The following is a 6,942-nucleotide window of genomic DNA, read 5'->3' as shown; positions in this document are numbered from 1 at the left end:
TTTTTTTTTTTTTTTTTTTTTTTTTTTTTTTTTTTTCTGCGCTTCCTTCTCCACCTCTCTCGCGCGTTCACCTCTGCCGCCTTCGCTTCTCCGCAGCTGGGCTGCTCCTCTCCTCCCCTCCTACTTTTTGCCCCCGCTTCCCTCTTTCTCCTCCTCCCCCAGCCCCCCCCCCCCCTCCTTTTTTTTTTTTTTTTTTTTTTTTTCTCGGCGGCCTCTCCCCCTGGAAATGAAATCGCCCCTCACCGGGATCCACGCGTCAACCGCTGCCACCTCATTGGTCCCCAAACCCGTCCGGCGGTCCAGCCTGAACCGGGAACAGGGACTCGGGGAGGGGAAACGGAAGGTGGGCACAGTCCTGGGACACTGCTGAGCTTGAGAAGCCTTTTGGCAGGGGATGTGCTCTGGCACGGAGTTCTCGCCCCCACTCCTCCCTCCCGCTCGCGAGGCTCGCCCCCTCCAGGACTTCGCCAAGGAGTGGATGGCAAAGGGGGCTTGGCCGGGACTGTCCTTTGCTCCGGCGTGGGTGCTGGGTGGACTGAAATAATGGGGGGGGAGCAGCTGGAAGAGGCGTGTGGGTAAGCCAGCCGTGGTGACTGCCTCTTTCCTTCCTTATTTCCGAAGTGAAATCAGGGAGAGTGGAAGCATTTACGGTAACATTGGCTCAGGACCATCTCTCTTTTGCCCTTTGGAAAGCTTTAAATGGTTTTTAAGAAATCTTTTTCCCAGGAGAGATGACTCGAGAAGTTCACTCAGCAAAGCTATTGAGAGCCACTCTCTTGCTCCAGGGTGTGGCTACTTGCCTGATGTTGCCCCAGAGAAAAGTGTGAGGAAGCAAGTTCTCCGTCCATCGTCCATCGGTCGTCTTTGTTCCCTTGCCAGTTCCAAGGGAGCAAGAGTGGCGCCACGATCCTGGGAAGGTCAGCACTTATCTGGGTTAATGGCACTGGGGATGTGTAGCATGTGTGAACCTGTCATTGAAAATACATCATCGATAATATATTTACTACATAGAATAAAGATAATGTATTTTGTATTAATAGAGTATAATAATGTATTATTACATATGTTAATAATAATACATATTTAATACATAGCAACCAGAAACAACCTGATTGTTTAAAAACTGGAGTTGTCTGGATGACTAGTGTAATTCTGTACTCAGTGCCTGTGGAGTCCATGGGCTGCTCTGTTGGTGGGAAAGGCAAATTGTAGGATTAGGGGGACATGGCCGGCAATCCTGTTCTGGACCTGTTTGGACAAATACAATAATTACTGAAATGAGGACTACCTTGAAGGCCAGCAGAAGACATTTCACATGCTTTTAATTTGATTTCCTATTGAGAAACTAAATTTCTCTCTCTCTGCTTTTTGACATAAACAGCCAAGAGTGTGTCCTGGAGTGTTGTAATTTGTTTATTGTAATTGATCATATATAAGACCAAGTATATGCATGGAAAGTGGCTTCGCAATTTTAAAAACACACATTATCCCTCAGTAGGAAAATATAAAATCAGATGACATCATATGGCACTAAAAATACTTGAAAATATTGGGCTTAATTCATTCACATCTGGTTAAAATAAAAATACTGTTTTTTTGTATTCCCCCCCCCTTTTTTTTTTGCCTAGTATAAACTCTGAGAAAAGCACATCTTGCTCCCATCCAGTAGATATGGATGGAAACTGGTGTCATCCTTGATGTGGTCTATAGAGAGCCTAGTTCCACTGCCATCCTGTTAAATATTTTGACATCCTGTTTTTTAAAGATCAGATTTTAATTTATCGAAGGAGTAATTTGTTGAAGAATAATAAATGGACATCTTCCCACTGCCCTGAACATCTACTAGCTCTAACAGTGAGCCAGGTGTTAACTCGCTTTAAATGGTTCAAGAAGGGGACCGTTTGTGTCGCATGTACAGAAAATGGGTTGTCCCAGGAAAAAAAATTCTCTGTTGTTGCATAGCCAAAGGAATAGCATGCCATAGTGTAAAAGACCAATCTCTGAGATGTTGTTTCAGATAGTTCCCCCCGGTTTTTTTATAGTTCTTTTCTCATGGTTTATTCTCTTTCTAACATGTTTTTGATTACATGTTTACCATTGTTTCTGTGTGATTATTTTTACACTGTGATTTAAACCTACGCTTATATATACTTTCCTACATAGTCTATGAGTTCGCTTTTCCTTGGATCATTTGTTGGTTTGCTTCTCCTGTGCAATCTGTTGCTAAATCCTAAACCGCAAATTGATATACCAAAGTGTCAAAGGAGTGAAGCAGTTGCTAGATTTTAGATTGGATGGATGGCAAGAAAGCCAGCTTCCTCAATATCATGTTGACTTTTTAACAAGTTCATAAACTACTCCGCCTAGTCTTTTAACTGCTGATTCCCAATTACCAACCAGTCTCTGATACTTGCTTTTCTTTTTTTTTTTAATGTTTTTTTATTATATTATGTTAGTCGCCATACAGTACATCCCTGGTTTCTGATGCAAAGTTCGATGATTCATTAGTTTTGTATAACACCCAGTGCACCATGCAATATGTGCCCTCCTTACTACCCATCACCAGTCTATCCCATTCAAGCAGCTGCCTCGGTAGGCTAGTGAGTACCAATGGAATGGCTTAGCGGCCGCAGCCACTGGACCATTTACCCCGTTTAAGAGTACTCCCCACCCACGCCTACCACTGCACAGCATGTGAACCTTTAAGAGCAGTTAGCGTATTTCTGCTTCATGTCCATTTCTTAAAAAAAAAAAAAAAAAAGATCTACTTATTTGTTTGAGAGAGAGAGAGAGAGGGGGGCGGGCGTGCACAGGGGGAGGGGCAGAGGGAGGCAGGCAGACTCCCTGTTGAGCGGGAAGCCCCTGCAGGGCTCCATCCCAGGACCTGGACATCAGGACCTGAGCCAAAATCAGGAGTCTGACACTTAACCGACTGAGCCACCCAGGGGCCCCTCCTGTCCATTTCTTACCCCCTACTAGACAACTATCCCCATCAAGATGCCAGGGAGTTCATATTACTCTGTTTGGATCTTCAACACTGAGCACATTTTTATACTCAAGAGTTAGCTACTGAAAATAATTAGTACAAAAGTGCATTTCACTGTCTATCATCTGCCAAAGAGCTGACATATAATTGTTCGTTCAATTATTACAATTAAACATCTGCCTCTATCCTTTTACCCGGTTTCCATAATATATCTTTACTGTGTGACAAACATTGGATAAACCTACTATAACACTGTCAATGATCAAGTAGAAAACCATTCTTTTTTTTTTTTCCTATTCTTTAAATGTAGATTTTTCTTTAACTAAACAGCTCACTCTATATTAAAGGCTCAGATTTTTTATTCTCGTTGCACAGTTCGGGTCATTGAGGGAGGTCCTGTTTGAAGTCCTTTCTGATTTCTGGTTGAGAACTATAATTTGGTTGGGGCAGACTATTATCTTATTCTGGAGTCATGTTTGTTTCATTTGCTTGTACAAATGTATGTAAGTAATTACAAGGTATTTATGTCGAGAATCAGACTATACTTCTTATATAAATGTGATTGTATTAGTCAGGATAGGTTAGGTTCCGCTGTAGTAACAATCATGCGACAACTCAAAACTTTCATAGAATTATAAAAATGTGTTTCTTGCTCTCACTAGAGGTCAAGTTCAGGTCAGCTGCATCTCTGCTTCATGTCTATTTGATTTTAAGACTCCAGCCAAATGGAGCAAGTTGCTAACAGCAATATTGCTCATCACTCTAATGAGGGAGAGAGAACTCCGAAGGGTCTCTAGCCAGGGATTAGATGCTGCAGCTTAGATGTTAGACATATCACTGCTGTACACAACTCATTGGCAGGAAGGAGTCATGTGGCTCCACCAATCACAAGAGAACAAGGTGGAGGGGCAACTGGGTGGTTCAGTGGGTTAAACATACAGTCTGCCTTTGACTGGGGTCATGATCTCGGAGGTCCTGAGTTCAAGCTGTGCCTCAGGCTCCTTGCTCAGTGAGGAGCCTGCTTCTCCCTCTCCTTCTGTCTGCTACTCTCCCTGCTTGTGCTCTCTCTCTCTGTGTCAAATAAGTAAATAAAATCTTAAACAAACGAACAGGAGAACAAGGACGGGCATCCTACAATGTACCCAGAGAATTCGGTAAATAATAAGATGGGGAAGCATGAACATTTCACATTTCACTGTAGATGAAACAGCATAAGATTCTCTATTTGACCTAAAAGCCATAGAGCTTAAGTAGGGGAATAGATTGAAACAGCAGAGTAACTGCTATAGCTAGTTTTACTTCTTGAAATAATCGCCAAAACCACACTAAAGAAACCTGACTGGCAAAAAAATGATGAGGAACCCAGTTTTTGAACAGTTTTGAGTTTCACAGAGAAAGGAATGGTTATAGGACATACTCACTTTGTTCTCCCCACCTCCTTTTTCCTGTACATGCCCCACCCCCTCATCTTCCACCTGCTCTTTAGACAGTGCTCGTTTCTGCTGTACCACGTGTCTTCGCCTGTCTGTGCTGAGTGTGACTAGGAATTTGGCATTCCTCACCTGACCAGTTTTCTGTGGTCATTTCTTCACTTTCCAGTGATTTTCCCCCCTTCAATATTTCTCTTCTCCGTTAGCCTTTTGCCTCATCTTAGACTTCTAATAAAGTTAGAATTGGAAGGGAGATGAAATTCAAGTCCAGCAGCTTAGCTGCTTATAATATAGCAGCTTTAATAAAAGATTTGCTGTCGAAGGAAGTTTACGGATTGTTAACTTGATTCACTGAGATTATCCTGGGATTTCAATTAATCCCATCACTACGATTTTACCTATTACAGATCATTGGAAGTTTCATTGTTGGTATTTTTAAATGGAAACCATTAAATCATGTGCAAAAATATGATCAGGGGAAGGAGTGTCTTGACATGTGGTTCTGAGGCAGCCTGGGGAAAAAATACGGAAAGACTCTACCAGTGGCAAAAAGGTTTTGTTTTTGTTTTGGTAAATGAACTGCTCTGGGGCCATGGTCTTTCCTTTGCGCTCCTCCTCCGTAGTGAGTTACTAGCAGAGAGCACAGTGAATTTGTAAAGCTGTTGAAATACCTAGAGGAACTCTGGATCCAAACTCTATTCAGGCAGGCAGTATGTAAGTGTCATGACTGGATTTAACTATACTTACTTTTACCAAAAAAAACAGATTTTTGCAGGTTAGCGCTGTCTTCTACCGGAGGTTGACTTGGGCTCACGCTTCACCTGTGCCCCAGAGAGACTCTCTGCACATTCTTGTTAGGCTTCATCCGTAAACCTTCAGTTTTGATTTAAAAGTGGTATTTCTGGGAGGGGCAGAGGGGGGATGGGGTAGCCTGGTGATGGGTATTAAGGAGGGCACGTGTTGTAATGAACACTGGGCGTTATACGCAAATAAAGAATCATGGAACACTGCATCAAACACTGACGATGTGCTGTATGGTGACTAACAGAACATAATAAAAATAAATAAATACAAGTGGTATTTCTTCAGCAAACTGCCCAAAGGATGGGTCTCTTTTCCTGGGGATTCTCCTCACATCACCTTTATTAATAGGTTACCTTTTCCTGGATACTTTTTATGGAAAGCCTGCTCCCTCGCAGGGTGGCTTATTGCCATCAGATTGGTTGGAGCCAACTACCCCTGGGTTATATCCCATCTCCTTATCTGTCTACTGACGCCGCCAGTCTGAATCAGGCTGCCATTGACAACGCCGAGCTCCCAGAAATCAGCAACAGATGAGAAACGCCCCCACCTTTCTGTGTTCCGGGAAATGGCTTACCCCAAAGAGTCACTTCCCCATTTGGTTGATAAAACTCATGGTCCACTCTCTCTCATGACTCCCTAAGATTCGCAGGTGGCTCCCTTGTTTACCTATGACAAGGCCAAACACAGACTTTTCCCTTTTGCCTGAACGTGCTGACAAGACTAGACACAGACCGTCCAACTTCCCTTTCTTTGTCTCATGAATGAATAGCTGAGATTAAACTGTTTGTCCCTCTGAAAACTGCTAGACACAGAAACAACATTTCCTGTTCAGCTAACTGACCTAGACTTCCCTTGATTGCAAAACAATCCCAACCTAAGTCACCCCACCTGTGACTTGTCTCTCCCTCCCTATAAAAGTCTAACACAAAATCGCACTGCAGAAACACTCCAATACTCAGGTTTAGGGTGCTCGGGCTGTGGCAAGAACCTGAATAAAATCAATCTTAGTTGCCTGTGTTTGGCTTTGATACCATCCTCTCCCCCTTTTGGATTCTAGTGCCTTTTTATCTTCATGAATAGCTATGCTAGTCACTGACATGAATGGAGGCCAAGGACCTGTAATTTAACCATATGATGGTTATTTCTAAGCAAACGTTGACACCCAACATTTTTGTCTGCAAGGGAAATTCCTAACGCCCTATAACAATAACTGAGCGGTGTTTTAAATCCTTCAAACTGCACAGCCTCATTATTCAACTTTTCCATAGGTTTCTTTTTTCTGTTGGTGACTTAATTAGCCCTCCCACATCAGAGCATCCAACTTAATAGTTAGGTAGGGATAAACGAAAATGCTGTAAGTTGCCAAACGGTCAGCATACTTGCTTTCATAATATGACACGTATACATTAACCATGTCTTAGTTATTAACTACTCAGCCAGATTCTTTATGCTCTACCACGGGATCAATATATTTTCCAGAGCTTCCGCATTAGTAATTTGCCTACTGGCTTACACTACTTTCCAACATGGACCAATAGGAGAGAGAAATAATTTCTAAGAGGCGGGTGCAGGATGGGTGGTTTCAACAATTGGAATATTCCACAGATTAAAGACCTCTTAAGAAAGGGAGGAGGATGGGGTGCTTGGGTGGCTCAGTTGGTGAGCTTGAGCGTCTGCCTTTGGCTCAGGACCTGATCCCAGGGTCCTGGGATCCATAGAGCC

General features: G+C 42.9%; 1 protein-coding gene across 4 annotated transcripts in view; it reads right to left on the bottom strand.

Annotated features, from left to right (window-relative positions):
- The window catches only part of SNCAIP (synuclein alpha interacting protein), a 155,759-nt gene extending 155,334 nt beyond the window's left edge, over window positions 1–425 (bottom strand). For 2 of the 4 annotated variants that reach the window (XM_034655915.1, XM_034655918.1), the window contains exon 1: window positions 244–425. The gene's annotated coding sequence lies outside the window, so the exon portion shown is untranslated. Of the gene's footprint in view, window positions 1–39; window positions 149–243 lie in introns of those variants that run through there. The other 2 variants (XM_034655920.1, XM_034655916.1) reach the window with 2 other exon arrangements.
- Between the last annotated feature and the right edge of the window lie 6,517 nt (window positions 426–6,942).

The sequence above is a fragment of the Ailuropoda melanoleuca genome, chromosome 3 (assembly GCF_002007445.2).
Source record: "Ailuropoda melanoleuca isolate Jingjing chromosome 3, ASM200744v2, whole genome shotgun sequence".
NCBI classification, from domain to species: domain Eukaryota; kingdom Metazoa; phylum Chordata; class Mammalia; order Carnivora; family Ursidae; genus Ailuropoda; species Ailuropoda melanoleuca.
The sequence above is the reverse complement of the archived record's forward strand: the minus strand, read 5'-3'. Positions and strand labels throughout refer to the sequence as shown.